This window comes from Macrotis lagotis, chromosome 3, assembly GCF_037893015.1.
Source record: "Macrotis lagotis isolate mMagLag1 chromosome 3, bilby.v1.9.chrom.fasta, whole genome shotgun sequence".
Lineage (NCBI taxonomy): Eukaryota > Metazoa > Chordata > Mammalia > Peramelemorphia > Peramelidae > Macrotis > Macrotis lagotis.
This window is the reverse complement of record NC_133660.1, coordinates 6,488,249-6,502,127: the sequence shown is the minus strand read 5'-3', so window position 1 is coordinate 6,502,127 and position 13,879 is coordinate 6,488,249. Positions and strand designations below refer to the sequence as shown.

The window sequence follows — 13,879 nt, the reverse complement described above, 5'->3', positions numbered from 1 at the left end:
GTAACACTTTGACCTTTCATTAGAAGAAATAGGGAAATTAACTGAACCAGTTAACCATACAAAGGCCATTGGCAGGAAGAAGGGGCAGAGAAAATTCTACATTGCCTGAAAATGCAGTCAATGTCTCAGCATTTTGAATAACTGTAATGTTGCCCTTATAGTTTGACAATCCTCAGGAATACTGCCTTTGATCTTGGTTATCTCTCAGTAATATCTATATATTTGACTGTTCCCTTGAACTAGACTCTGTCCTCAGGATGAAACCTGGATAGTTTAAGTGAGTCCTCTGCCAATACGTGGGACTATCTTTTCTGGTCATCCTGTGGGATATATGGCTTTTGTTTTTGCTTTTTGCTAAGCTAGTACTTGAGACTGCTATGATTTAGAATGAATTTGAGTCTTTCATTTGGTCTTCTGATCTTAACCAGCATTCCCAGGTAATAATACCACTAAGCTTGCATTCACCTTGAGAGGATACCTACCAGCAGTCTGCTCATAAACTCTTCTGCTCCTTTTACAGACACAAGGATCTGGAAAACAAACAGCTGACAGCTGTCTTTGACCTTGCCAGGATTTCACCAGAGGGATAGAACAGATAGTAAAGGACAACTTCCTAAATTACATTTAAGTTCAAATGTGTGAACCTCATGATCTTCCCAACTTTTTCAGTTTTAGCATTAAGCTGAAAAATAGTAGTTTGGAAAACAATAAATTAATAAAGGGAGAAACAAAATTCCTCAATTCAACAACTCCATATGTATTTATCCAATATCTACTCTATGTAAGAGATAAACAAGACATTGGAAAGAAAAAGGCAAAAGAAAAAGATAAAAATAGTTACTGCCCTCCAAAAACTTGCATTTGCCAAAATATAATAAGTAAATACAATATATTTTGAGTTGGGAATGGAATAAAAAGTAGATAATAAGACTTTCTAAGTCTCAGGTGGCACCTGAGAGCAGTCTCAAAGAAATCTAAAAGTTCAAAAAGCTGGAAGTTCATTACAGACATAGAAAGGAGATGCTCTGTGTAAACAAAGATTGGCAATGAATTACAGAGTCTGGGGCACAATTAGGAAGTCAGTTTGGAATGAAGAGTGTGATGTAGAATAATGTAAAATAAGCTCATGAGGCTTTAAGAGGAATGGGAAAGGGTTTTAAATATCAATTATATTTCCTCCTTGAAGTAATGAGGAGTTATTGATGATTCTTTAGCAGAAGAATAATATGGTCAAATTTATGCTTAAGGAAAATGATTTTGTCAACTTTGCTTATAGATCAGAGAGGAGTGGGAGAAGTGACATCAGTTAGGAATAAATATTAATTAGGAAATCCAGGTAAAATTTTCTTAATGAGAATAGTATTTTTATTAATGTTTAGAACAGGAAGGATAAACCAGACTTGGTGGAAAAAGGATCAATTGGATTTGTCCAATATTTGGATGGGGTAAGGCACAGGTAAAAATAAATAGATCCTTTAGAGATTATTAATCTGACTAACTAGAAGGATGTAGTATTTGTCCCACAAAGAAGAATGTAAAGTTTAGTGGGGAAGGTAATAATTCTGCTTTAGATATAACCATCGAGGCAGGTGTTAATATAGGATTAGGATACAGTCGAAGATGTAAATTTCGATGTGGGAGTCATCTGTTGAGAATGAAGAATGAAAGCCCTGGAAAGAGAAAGAAGGAAAGGGCCTAGGACAAAGTCTTGAGAATCACTGGGATTGGGGACAGAGAATTAGGAGATCAGAGTCATAAACGCCAGAGGAGAAAAGGGGGAGTTGAGTTGTGTTACAAGCTGCAAATAGGTCAAAAAAGATGGATCTCAGAAAAGGATCTCGGTAGCAATAAGATCATTGATCATCCTAGAGTAATGTAATGGGATAAGATTATGAAAGTGAGTAGGAGATGAATAAAGGGAGGAAATACAGGTAGACTATTTTTTCCCCAAGACTTTAGTAGTGAAAGGATGAAAAGCGATATAATAACATGAGGAAGGAAGGTCAAATGAAGGATTTTTACAGTGGAGGCTTGAAAACATTTTAGAGGAAGAAGAAGTTTAGGGATTTGGGAGGAATGAGAAGTTAATGGGAAATAAGAGCTGGAGAAGAAGAGAATTTTACTTTTAAAACTAGAACTGCTGAATCACAGAAATTTGAAGTGGAAGTAAAAGCTTGCTATAGAAAGGACAGGGAAGAATCTTTTTATGGAATTCTCACCCTTCAGGGTCCTCTGATGCCTGTAAGTCACATCAATTTATTATTACCTATTAAACAGTGGGGAAGAAAAGAAATGAATCTCTGTTTCTGTCAGTTAATATAGATTAGCGGTAGAGGTTCCCAGTGGCTGAACTGGAGATATCTTACACATGAAACAGCCCCTTTTGGGCAATTCTTATAAATAGCAAAGAAGGTTCTGACTTACACTGCTAAGGTGAGTTTCCTCATTCTGCTATTTCTTAATATCAATGAAATCACTGGTTCACTCCCTATGGATATATATGTTCTTTTATTGCACATTTATGAGTTTAGAAGCTTAGATAAACCCAAGGATGTTGCATAATAAGAATTTACCTAGACCACAGTATATTCATGACATTATATTTATTTTTGTTTTATTGATCAGAAATAGATTCTTGCCTTATTGTGGCATGAATCTGGACACCTTTATTAAGAATTTTATTGATACAGAAAAAAAAACTGAAGACCTAGAAAACTTGAATAATCTACTCTAAATACTAAAATTATTTTGAGCCCCACCTAATTGTTGAGATGTGGGAAGGGTTCTGAGTTCCTTTTAAAGATAGCCAGTCCTAGTAAGGGATGAATATAGACCTCTTTTTGGATTAACTATTTTAGTTGGGGGTCTTAGTGTGTTGTTGGATCACAGAGGAATCTCAAATCCCAAGCTCTATGAATTCAGAGCTATGGAATTTTCTAGTGGGAATAGAGAGTGGGGAATGAATACCCCCAGCATCACCCATGAGTCTTTGATGGGTCTGAAAATTTGGAGGGGCATAATTTACAGTTAATCTCAGGTTTCTGAACTCTGTATAGCTAGTTTGTGGAATGCTTTAGGGATCAGATTTTCCCTCTGTATAGGGACAGTTATTATAATTTCTCCATATATATATATATATATATATATATATATATATATATATATATATATATACCTATAGGCATTGGAGTTATGCTCAGCCAGATTAAGTAGCTTTAACAAGACATAAACATGTTTCTTATTTATATTCTTCACTTCCCAACAATTCTTAAATTTGTGTTCACTCTTTTGTTGCTATCTCTGGGCAAGTGTCCCCAAGATTTATGAGGGACAATATGTTGTAACTATATCATTTATTACTATAAGCTACAAAATAGTATTTGTACTATTTCTTTTTAAAGAACCAAAGATGTCTTCTGAGGGTTTCTAGAGCACAATGGATAGAATGCTTGGCTCAGAGTCAGAAGGAACCAAGTTCATATGTGGCTTCAGACACTTACTAGCTATGTGATCCTGGGTAAGTCCTCATCTGTAAAGTGAGGGGGAGAAGGAAATGTCAAAGCACTCAAGTATCTTTTTTCAGATTAAACAGCAAATGAAGTCATGAAGAATCAGACACAAGGAAATAGTTGAACAACAACAAATGTTTGTTAATTGATAGTAGGAAGCATACTAGTGATGCTTAAAATGTATAATAGAAGGGATCTGAAATTATAGGGTATCCTTAGAACCCAAAGTAGTAAGGACCCAAGGGGGATGTAACACTCAAATATAAGTGAGAGTTTCAGTATCCCAAAGTAGATGCTAGATACAAATTCCAGAGAGGCTGGAATGTATAAACCCAAGCATATGGTATAATTAGGATGCTTTTGACTATCAATTTATCTAGATCACAGTATATTCATGGTATCATATTTGTTTTTTGTTTTCTTGAACAGAAATAGATTCTTGACTTATTGTGGCATGAGTGTGGACACCTTTATCAAAAATTTTATTGGTAAAGAAAAAAAATTTACCTGAAGACCTAGAAACCCAATGTATATGAAATGTATATGTATATGGCAGTCTTGTAAAGGTAGTCTAATCCCATAGCCAATAGGTTAACTGCTCAGGTTTTTGATTATTGGTGACATATTGTCATTTCTGTAGAATTTCAATGATTTCAAATATTTATAGAATACTCAAAATTTATTTAGAATGAATAAATACCAAAAAGATGAAAATAAGGACATGTAGACTATAGGTTTAAAAATGGGGAAACGATTACTGAGTGTTCAAAAATGAGTTGAAAAATTGAAATAGTATAGCAAATGATTGTCTGACCGATTAGAAATAGTTCTGAGAGGGTAGAGTTTTTCTGGCTAGTCTGAAGTGACAGTCTTTGAGAAGAAACTGCTTGCCAATTGAAAACATTATGAGTAGTCTAAGGGATAGATAAGCACCAATTCACTAGTTTCTTTATTAATTAGTCGTGACATCCCCAAGTGATAAATGGTCAAAGGATATAAACTGTTTTCCTATGAAAAAATCAAAAAAAATTATAGTTATATGAAAAATAATGCTTAATCATTGATTACAGAAATGTGAATCGAAACAACCTTTTGTAATCACTCTATGGCTATTAAATTGACTAAAATGATTGAAGAGGAAAGTGTCAAATATTGGAAGGAATGTAGAAAAATTGGGATACTAATTTACTGTTGGTAAAACTATGAATTAATCCAACTATTTCAGAGAGAAAACTGGAATTCTACCCAATGAGCTATTAAACTCTCTTTGACCCAGCAATATTCTACTAGATCTGTTTCGAAAGGTGATTAAGCAAAAATGAAAAGAAACTTGTGTTCTCAAATGTTTATAAGAGCTCTCTTTGTGGTGGCAAAGAACTGGAAATTGCAGTAATTTCTGTCAATTGGAGAATGGCTAAACAAATTTTGTTATATGATTGTGGTGGAATTCTAGGATGGTGGAAGAAATGATGAAGTAAGTGATCTTAGAAAAACATGGAAAGACATGAAATAGTCAAAAACAAAATGAAAAGAACTAAAAGAATATTGTATGTAGTAATAACAATATTGTTTTAAAAATACCTTTGATGGAATAAAACATTTTGACTATAATAAATACCCAAATTAATTATGCACATCTATATGTGTTTGTATGGATTTATATGTAGGTAGGTATAAATATAAATATAAATATATATATTCATGAGATACTATTAATCAAATATTAAAAATTTTGAGGTACATAATTTCCATATGTAAATTGTTTTGAATTATAAGAAAAATCAGTCTATTTGTTTTGGTTTTTTGGTTATAGTTTTTTCTTTTTTTTAGGTTTTTGCAGAGCAAATGGGGTTAAGTGGCTTGCCTAAGGCCACACAGCTAGGTAATTATTAAGTGTCTGAGACCAGATTTGAACCCAGGTACTCCTGACTCTAGGGCCAGTGCTTTATTCACTGTGCACCTAGCCACCCCAGTTATAGTTCTTTTATTAGGCTTGGTTTTTTCTTTTAAAACAATGAAACCAAAAATATGACTTTTTTTGAAAAAAGTCCTGACAATGTAAAAGCTTGTAACTTTGTAAAGTTAATTAATTAGAAGAATTTCTATATTAGATATAGTAATCACACAATTAAGAATAGATTCAGGTTCTTATAAATGGGCAGCTAGGTGGGCATTGGATAGAGCCCTGTCCTTGGAGTCAGGAGGATAGGAGTCTGAATCTGGCCTCAAAAACTTCCTAGCTGTGTAACCTTGGGCAAGTCACTTAACTTTGATTGCTTTGAATCCAGGACCATCTCCAATAGTCCTGATTTATATCTGGCCGCCGCACCCAAATGATTCCGGAAGTGAAAGTGAGGCTGGTGACTTAAGGTGGCACCTCCTCATTCAAATCCAGTTCATGTGCTTGTCATGGCATTACTTCCCTGTTGTCATGGTCTTCTTTCAGAATGAAGGACAAAAATCAATTAGTAATCTCTTTTCCTTTTTGTGTATTCTACAAATATTTGAAATCATTAAAATTGTTCAAAAATGACAATATTTCACCAAAATCAAAAACCTTAGCAGTTCCCTATTGGCTATAGGATTAGACTACCTTTACAAGACTGTCATACATCATGATTCTCTTTGGGGAAATGTTCTCATTTTTCTGTCAGATCTGGAAAAAATGGGAAAATTCCTGGCTTATTCCATTCCATATACAAATATCAACTGCATTTGCCACTTTTCAGTTCATGATGTTACTAAAAGATGGAAATGTCAATATAAATTGCCCTGATTAATTGGAGAGGAATAAAATACTTAATCCTATCTTAGAGAAAAAGAAGATGAGTAAACTATAAATCAACATGCTAAGAAAAAATACCCAGGACCTGATGTATGTACAGTTAAATTCTACCAAACTTTTAAGTAACAATCCCAATACTAAATAAACTATTTGAAAAATAAAAATTTATCAGATTTTTATGACATACATATCAATTTTATTCTTAATCCAGGGAGAGTAAAAAAAAAACAGAGAAAGAGAACTTTAGAGCAATTTCCTTAAGGTATATTAGTGTAAAACTTTAAAATATAACACTAGTCAGGAGATTATATCAATATACCCCAAAGATAAGATGTATACTATGAAGGCAGAACTGATTCAGCATTAGGAAAACTATAAGCAAATATCAATGGATGTAGAAAGCTTTTGAGAAAGCAACAGATTATTCCCATCAAATACTAGCAATCATAGGAATAAATGATGCTTTTATTAAAATAAAAAAGTAACTATCTAAAATCAAGGTCAAGTATTATCAGTAAGGAAGATAAACTAGAAACCTTTCCAGTGAGATCAAGGATGAAGCAAGGATGTCTATCATAAAACACTAGGATTCAGTATAGTATTAGAAATGCTAACCATAGCAATAAGATAAAAATATATTGAAGGAATAAAAATATACAATAATGAAACAAAACTACCACTTAGCAAATAATATTGTGGTATAACTAGAGAATCCTAGAGAATCAAATAAAAGAGGAGTTGAAATAATTAAAAAATGCAGCAAATTTGCTGCATATAAAATAAACTTGCACAAATCATCAGAATTTCTATACATTACTAATAAAACCCAACAGGAGATAGAAAAATAAATCCCATTTAAAATAATTACAGATACTATAAAATGCTTGGGTGTCAGCCTGCCAAGAGAAACCCAAGGAATCTATGAACACAATTCAGAGAAAACAAGATCTAAGCAACTAGAGAAAGAAAATGCTCACAATTAGGCTGAGCCAATATGATAAAAATGGCAGTTCTACCTAATTTATTTATTCAGTGATATACAAATCAAACTAATCAAAAATATCAAGAATTATTTTATAGAACCAGAAAAGGAATTCATCTCAAAGCACAAAGAGGTCAATATCCGGGAAATTAATGGAAAAAACTGTGAAAAAGGGTTAGAATTTCCTGATTTTTAAACTATATTACAAAATTGTCATCACCAAAACAATCTGGTACTGGTTAAGAAATAGAGGGATGGATCACGAGACTAGATTAGGTATACAATACATATTTGTAAATCACTATGGTAATGTATATTTGAAAAATACAAAGATTCTTTTGAGTCAAGAACTTCTTTGTCAAGTTCTTGCTGAGAAACCTGGAAACTAATTTGGTAGGAACTAGGCATAAATCACTATTTCACAATGTATTCTATGATGAGATCAAAATGGGTACATGATTTGGAAATAAAAAAAAAATGATCAAATAGCCTAATTGCTGAATAAGGGAAGTGTTTGTGACTAAATGAAGAGACAAAGCAGATCCTAGAGAACTTAAAGGATAATTTTGATTACATGAAAATAAAAATAACTTTTGCAAAGTAAAACTTTTGTAATCAAAAAATAGGAGAAAATCAGGAAACTGGAAAAGAATTTTTGTAGCAATTTTATTATTGGGGTTTCATTTCTTATAATTTTAGGAAACTGAGTCAAAGTTTTAAAAATAAAAGCCTTTCTTCAATTGATAAATATTCTAAAATGTGAACAGAGAATTTTCAAAAGAAGTAATCAATGCTATCTATTGTCTTAAGAAGAAATGTTCTAAATCATTATTGATTAAAGAAATCCAAAATACACTTAGAGATACTATCTCATTTCTAACAGACTGGCTAATTTGATAGAAAAAAATGATAAATATTGGATGGGTTGTGGAAAAATTTACAGTGGTTCTTTTATGATGACAAAGAATTAGAAAATGCAAGCATAACCATCATTGGGTAATGGCTGAACAAGTTATGGCACATGACTGTGATGCAATACTATTGCTGTCTAAGAAATGATTAAGGAATAGCTTCAGAAAAACCTGGGAAGACTTGTATGGACTGATACAAAATAAGTGAACAGAACTACGTAAACATTGTAGATGGTAATAATGTGATGACAATCAACTGTGAAAGACTTAACTATTTAACTTGGATAAAGACAATTCTATGGGTCATTACCCATGATGAAAAATAGCATTTATCTCCAGGAACAGAAATAATGAATTCAGAATATGAATTGAGGCATATTCTTTTCCATTTTCTTTTTCATGCTTTTAAAAAAAACCACATGTTTTGCATGACTTCACATGTATAATGGCTATCATATTGTTTACTCAATGAGAGTGAGGGGTAGGGGCGTGAAGGATAGAGAACATTTGGAATTCAATTTTTTAAAATATTAAAATAAATTTTTGAAAATTTAAAGAAATGATAAAACTTTTATTAAAAAGGGGAATGTAAAGCAGAAACGCTTTTAAAATAAAAGAGAAATTTTCAAATGAACAATACTTTTCTAAGTCTTAGTAACTTTCAGTCCTGGCCATGGGACTTCTATTCCTATTGAGATTCTTAGCAAGAGATGCGTGCTTGTAGCCCTTTTAGTGTCACAACACATGTTGTGAATCCCTTTTTTATTCTCTGTCATTTCTCAAAAATTCCTTTATGAAAAGTTTTCACTATTGTTTACTATAAAATATTTCTGATAGTTAGTCCTACTATTAGTTTCCATTGCAAAAAGCTGATGTCATGAACTGATGATGTCCGTTCTGCTGTTTCCAGTAATGGGTTCAGTGTCTCTTTTTTCAGCTTTTTCTTCCTCCAAATCAACACACACACACAAACACACAACTTTATTATTGGAATTATTTTCCATCAAAAGGAAAGGAAAAGAACCTTCAGATGTTATTGGTGAAATTTCTGATTAAAATTTTGACACAAAAGGTTGTAGATAAATCCAATTTCTTCCACAAGAAGAATTTCAAATAGAATCCTATGGGGGAAAAATATGAACAAAAAGTATTTCCATGAAGGCAATGCCCAAATACATTTAAAAAAAGACAAAACAATTAAGAACCACATTTCTGACCCAATGTAATAGATATTTCCATTCTGAGGCAAGAAAGAAAGGAGGAGGACATATTCTTTTGTATTCATTCCTATGCTTGTTCTAGGCAAGTGAGAAGAAAGTGTTTTACCCAGGAATGTTCATATGAGTATACATAGCATCTAGGAACTCATAGATAGAGCTCTGAGAAATTGCATCAGCAGGGTTTGCCACATGTCCAGCTCCACAGAGATTGAAAACTCTGAATAGCTGGCAGCAGTGTTCTATTTTTTTTTAGGTTTTTTGCAAGGCAAATGGGGTTAATTGGCTTGCCCAAGGCCACACAGCTAGGTAATTATTGTCTGAGGTCGAATTTGAACTCAGGAACTCCTGACTCCAGGGCTGGTGCTCTATCCGCTGCACCACCTAGCTTCCCCCCAGTGTTCTATTTCTGCCCTAGAACTTGGCCTAAAAGATTGGAATGACATTATTCAAATAATTGTAGAGAAAAGAGTTCAGGTGAAACAGCAAGATGTCTCCTCTCTTTGAGTGTGTGTGTGTGTGTGTGTGTGTGTGTGTGTGTGTGTGTGTTTTTGTGTGTGTGAATGTGTGTGTGTGTCTTCATGGAAAAGGAGGTAAGATTCACCAGTCATTACTAATTGGGGGGGGGGGGGAGAGGGAGAGAAGAAAGAAGAGGAAAAAATATTAGAAATGCTACAAATTTCTTAATTGTATGAATTCTATGTGATAAGAGAATTATAATATAAACTTCTGAAAAAGAAAATGACCCAGTAATAATTGCAAACATTTCATTAGAAAAAAACAATAGATTGTACAGAAGGACAAAATAATAAATTTCATCTGGAAGAATAAAATGTCAATAATCTCAATGAAGAAAAAAGTTATGAATAGTAAACTACATATCATTAGTTTGAAAGCCCCTAAATCTCTTTAAAAAAATCCCAGCTACCTCTTCACCTCCCTCAAACACCTTCAGGGAGATTTATTCCATTCACTCAAGGCTGACCACAATTACTAGTTATCCAAGCAATCTAAAGTGGGCCTGAGCTTCTAACCTTTCTCAGACAAGCCCATCCTCAGGCTCAACCCATTCTCCCCAGACATCTCAGCTGAGCAATAGGACTGTGAAAATATTCAGTGAAACCAGGCAAGTGCATACACTCTTTCACCTCTGTTATTGACTCTTCCTATCCCATTGCTTTGAAATTTTCTCTCTGTGGTCCTTCATTTACTGAAATATAACCTGTTTCTTAAAGTCCCAAATCACACCTCACCCATAAAATGTTCTCCAATTACCTCATCTTCAAAGTGATCCTGTCTAACAAAGATTCCCAGAAATTGTGTGTATTTTGTTTCTTTATGATTATTCGTGCAGTTTCATTTTTGCTACTAGCATCCAAGCACCTGAGGCTAATGACTGTATCTTAGTTATTTTTTTCTTAGCATTTAATAAGGAACCATGGACATAATAAGTAATAGTCAATCTGTCAATCAATAAATTTTCTTACTATGTACAGTACTAAAGGATTGAATTACAAAAAAAGACAAAAATAGTTTTGTTGTCCTCAACTTTGATTCTAATGTGGAAAAGGCAACTAATTATAATGCATATAATATATGAAGTACAATGTGTAGGTCTATGTATTGTAAGCAATAAGTAAACTTTTAATTATTTGCTTTATTTTTGATTAGAGATATTTAGATTCGATCCTGCCAGAGAAAGGAGAAAAACAAAAATCAAAACAAATAGAAACTGACAAACATACATCCTACTCATTTATGATTGCACATAAAAAGAGGATGTAGAAAAGCCTACTTCAAGTCTTTTATCTTGTTAAAGAAACAGACTGAAGTGGTAAACCTGAAAAAAAAAGAAGCCCACAGGGAAGAAATCATCATAAAGCAATTCAGAACTATCACTTCTGCTCCAGATGCCAGCAGGAAATCGAGAATGCAGGAGTTATTATCTTTTATGGTTGGGAAGTTCAGAAAGCATTAACAAGGGCAGTTCTTTCTTTATACCAGTACTGACAACTGGATACAACAGGTTGCCCAAGACAGAGCAAGCTTAATTCAAACTATATATATATATATATATATATATATATATATATATATATATATATATATAATATATATATTATATATATATATATATGTATATATAATTTAGGAGAGTTTTTCTATCGATTCATACCAAAGAGAAAAGAGGGGAGAGATATTATTAACAGAAAATGAATTAGTAGATCAAGACATATTTTATTTTTCTGTTTTTTAGAATTGTGGTAAGCTTTTTGAGTCTTTCATTCTCTAAAGTTTTGAAAGTATAAAAATACAAAGCCCTATCTACACATTAATTTCTTGTATTTCTCAAAATTTTTCAGTCATGTTATAACTGCTCAATAGGAAAATTAATATATTAATACATGCCATCCAATAGGGCACTCTTAAAACCAATCTATCCCTTATTTATTCTGGTGGGTTTCCTTCTCCTCAAAGTCATAAGTCACTATTTATGTAGTCTTCTTTAATAGTTAAGAGGATGCAATTAGTTTGAAATTGCATGGTAAGAAAAATACAAGGTCAAAAATCACAGTTATCAGTTAGGAGAGCTCTGTACTTTAAGGCATAGAAGAAGGAATACCCTCTATAACATATCTAAGACGATGTCCAGTCTTCACTTGAAAACCTCCAAGTAAAAAGAAGTTATCAGTTCTTTCTTTAGACGTTCATTCAATTTTTTGACATCTCTCATTGTTAAAGTTTCCTCTTAGAAATTTCTAACCATTACTCTTGCTTCTTCCCTTTGCATTCAAATACAACAAAGACAATGCTTCTTCCAAATGAGGACCCTTCAACAACTTAAAAGCTGTTGTCATGTTCCGAATATTCATTTCTCCAGGTTAAACATACCCAGTTCCTTCAACTGAAGGAACCCCCTCCTTGGAATGTTTTTAATCCTATCCATATTCCTCTTAAAATGTAGTGCCCATAAATCCAATTCTTCAGAAGCCAAAACATATTGTGATTAATTCCTCCCTATTCCTGGAAGCTAGGTTTACCTTAAGGTAGCTCACAACTGCAGAAGGTTTTGGGGATGTCACATCATTTTGTTGATCAATTTTCTACTTGTAACCTATTAACATCTCCAGATTCTTCTGAAAAATTGAATCTCTTCATGCCTCCTAATTTTATATTACATTTTTTTGCAACTAAGTAAAGAATTTATATTGATTTCTTTTGATTCTCATCATCTTAAATTCAACCCATGTTCTAGCAAGATCTTTTTCTAAACTGATTTTTCTTTCATGTACTGTAGTAGGGTTCCCTCCCAGGTTTGTGGTGACTAAAATTTGATAAACAAATCATCTGGAGATTTATTAAGATAATTGATAAAAATGTTAAGCAACAGAGGACCAAGGTTATAATCTTTTGTCTTTTGTGCTTGAAGAGAATGAAAAAGGCATCAAAATATCAGTGTAAAAGTACAATGTGTCTGACTGTGACTTATAAGACCAATAAAATCTCAAAAGTTCTACCACAGATCAGTCACAGCTGGTCCATATAAATATTTAGGAGAGTGATTTCTCTAAATTTTCATATCTTAGGTTTCTTTTGAGCAACTACAATTCTGCTTTGTGTGTAGATCACAGGACTTTCTTAGAGACAGACATACGATGCTAGATGGTGCTGTGCCAGTGTCTCCCATGCCTCACAACTGATCCCAAAATTCTTTAAAGAGATTTTGAGTGTCCTCGTATTGCTTCTTCTGACCACCTTGTGAACACTTGCCTTTTGTGAATTTTCAGTAAATTGTTTTTTTAGACGAATGTATACTCGACATTTAAACAATGTAACCAGTCTAGCATCTGTATTCTTTGCAGTAGAGTCTGAGTGTTTGCCAGCTCACCTTATGAAGGACACCTTGCCTTGCCAGGTGATCTTCAGAATCTTCTAAGACAATCTAAATGTATTCAGTTTCCTGGCTTGGTCAGATATTCTGTCCGGGTTCCACAGCCATACAAAATTGACATCAACACAACTTTCCCTTCACTTTAATCATGACTGTTAGGCTTTTCAAGCCACATAATTTACCATCAGTGTTGTAGCTGACCTTGAGGGCATTTTTGTACTTGATGAAGATGTTTGACAACATCACTGAAAACATTGTGCTAAAAAGCATGGGAACCCTGAGAAAGTGAAAGAGCATCATCCATTATGCAGAACCCATGCAAGCACGGTCATAGAAACTGACTTTCCCTTAGGAGAATGGAAAAATTTCAAAAGATGAGTTCCTCCCAATGTCTATAGAAGTGACTGAAGCAGCTGATGTGGTTGGACAGATAGCAAAGATTCCAAGGTCATTCACTGCATCCTAGACTATTGCCAGTTGTCCTAAGTTTGGTTTAGCCACTGGACTTTGATGATTCAGAAAGAAAGAGTGACAATTTTTGCAACTCTGCCTCTCTCCAATTTACATACAAATTAAGATATTG

General features: G+C 33.3%; 1 long non-coding RNA gene across 1 annotated transcript in view; it reads left to right on the top strand.

Annotated features, from left to right (window-relative positions):
- LOC141517240 (uncharacterized) overlaps positions 1-838 on the top strand; it is a 75,086-nt gene extending 74,248 nt beyond the window's left edge. Inside the window, exon 5 of the long non-coding RNA XR_012476813.1 lies at positions 521-838. This is a non-coding gene — a long non-coding RNA (uncharacterized LOC141517240). The remainder of the gene's footprint in view (positions 1-520) is intronic.
- The last annotated feature ends 13,041 nt before the right edge of the window (positions 839-13,879 follow it).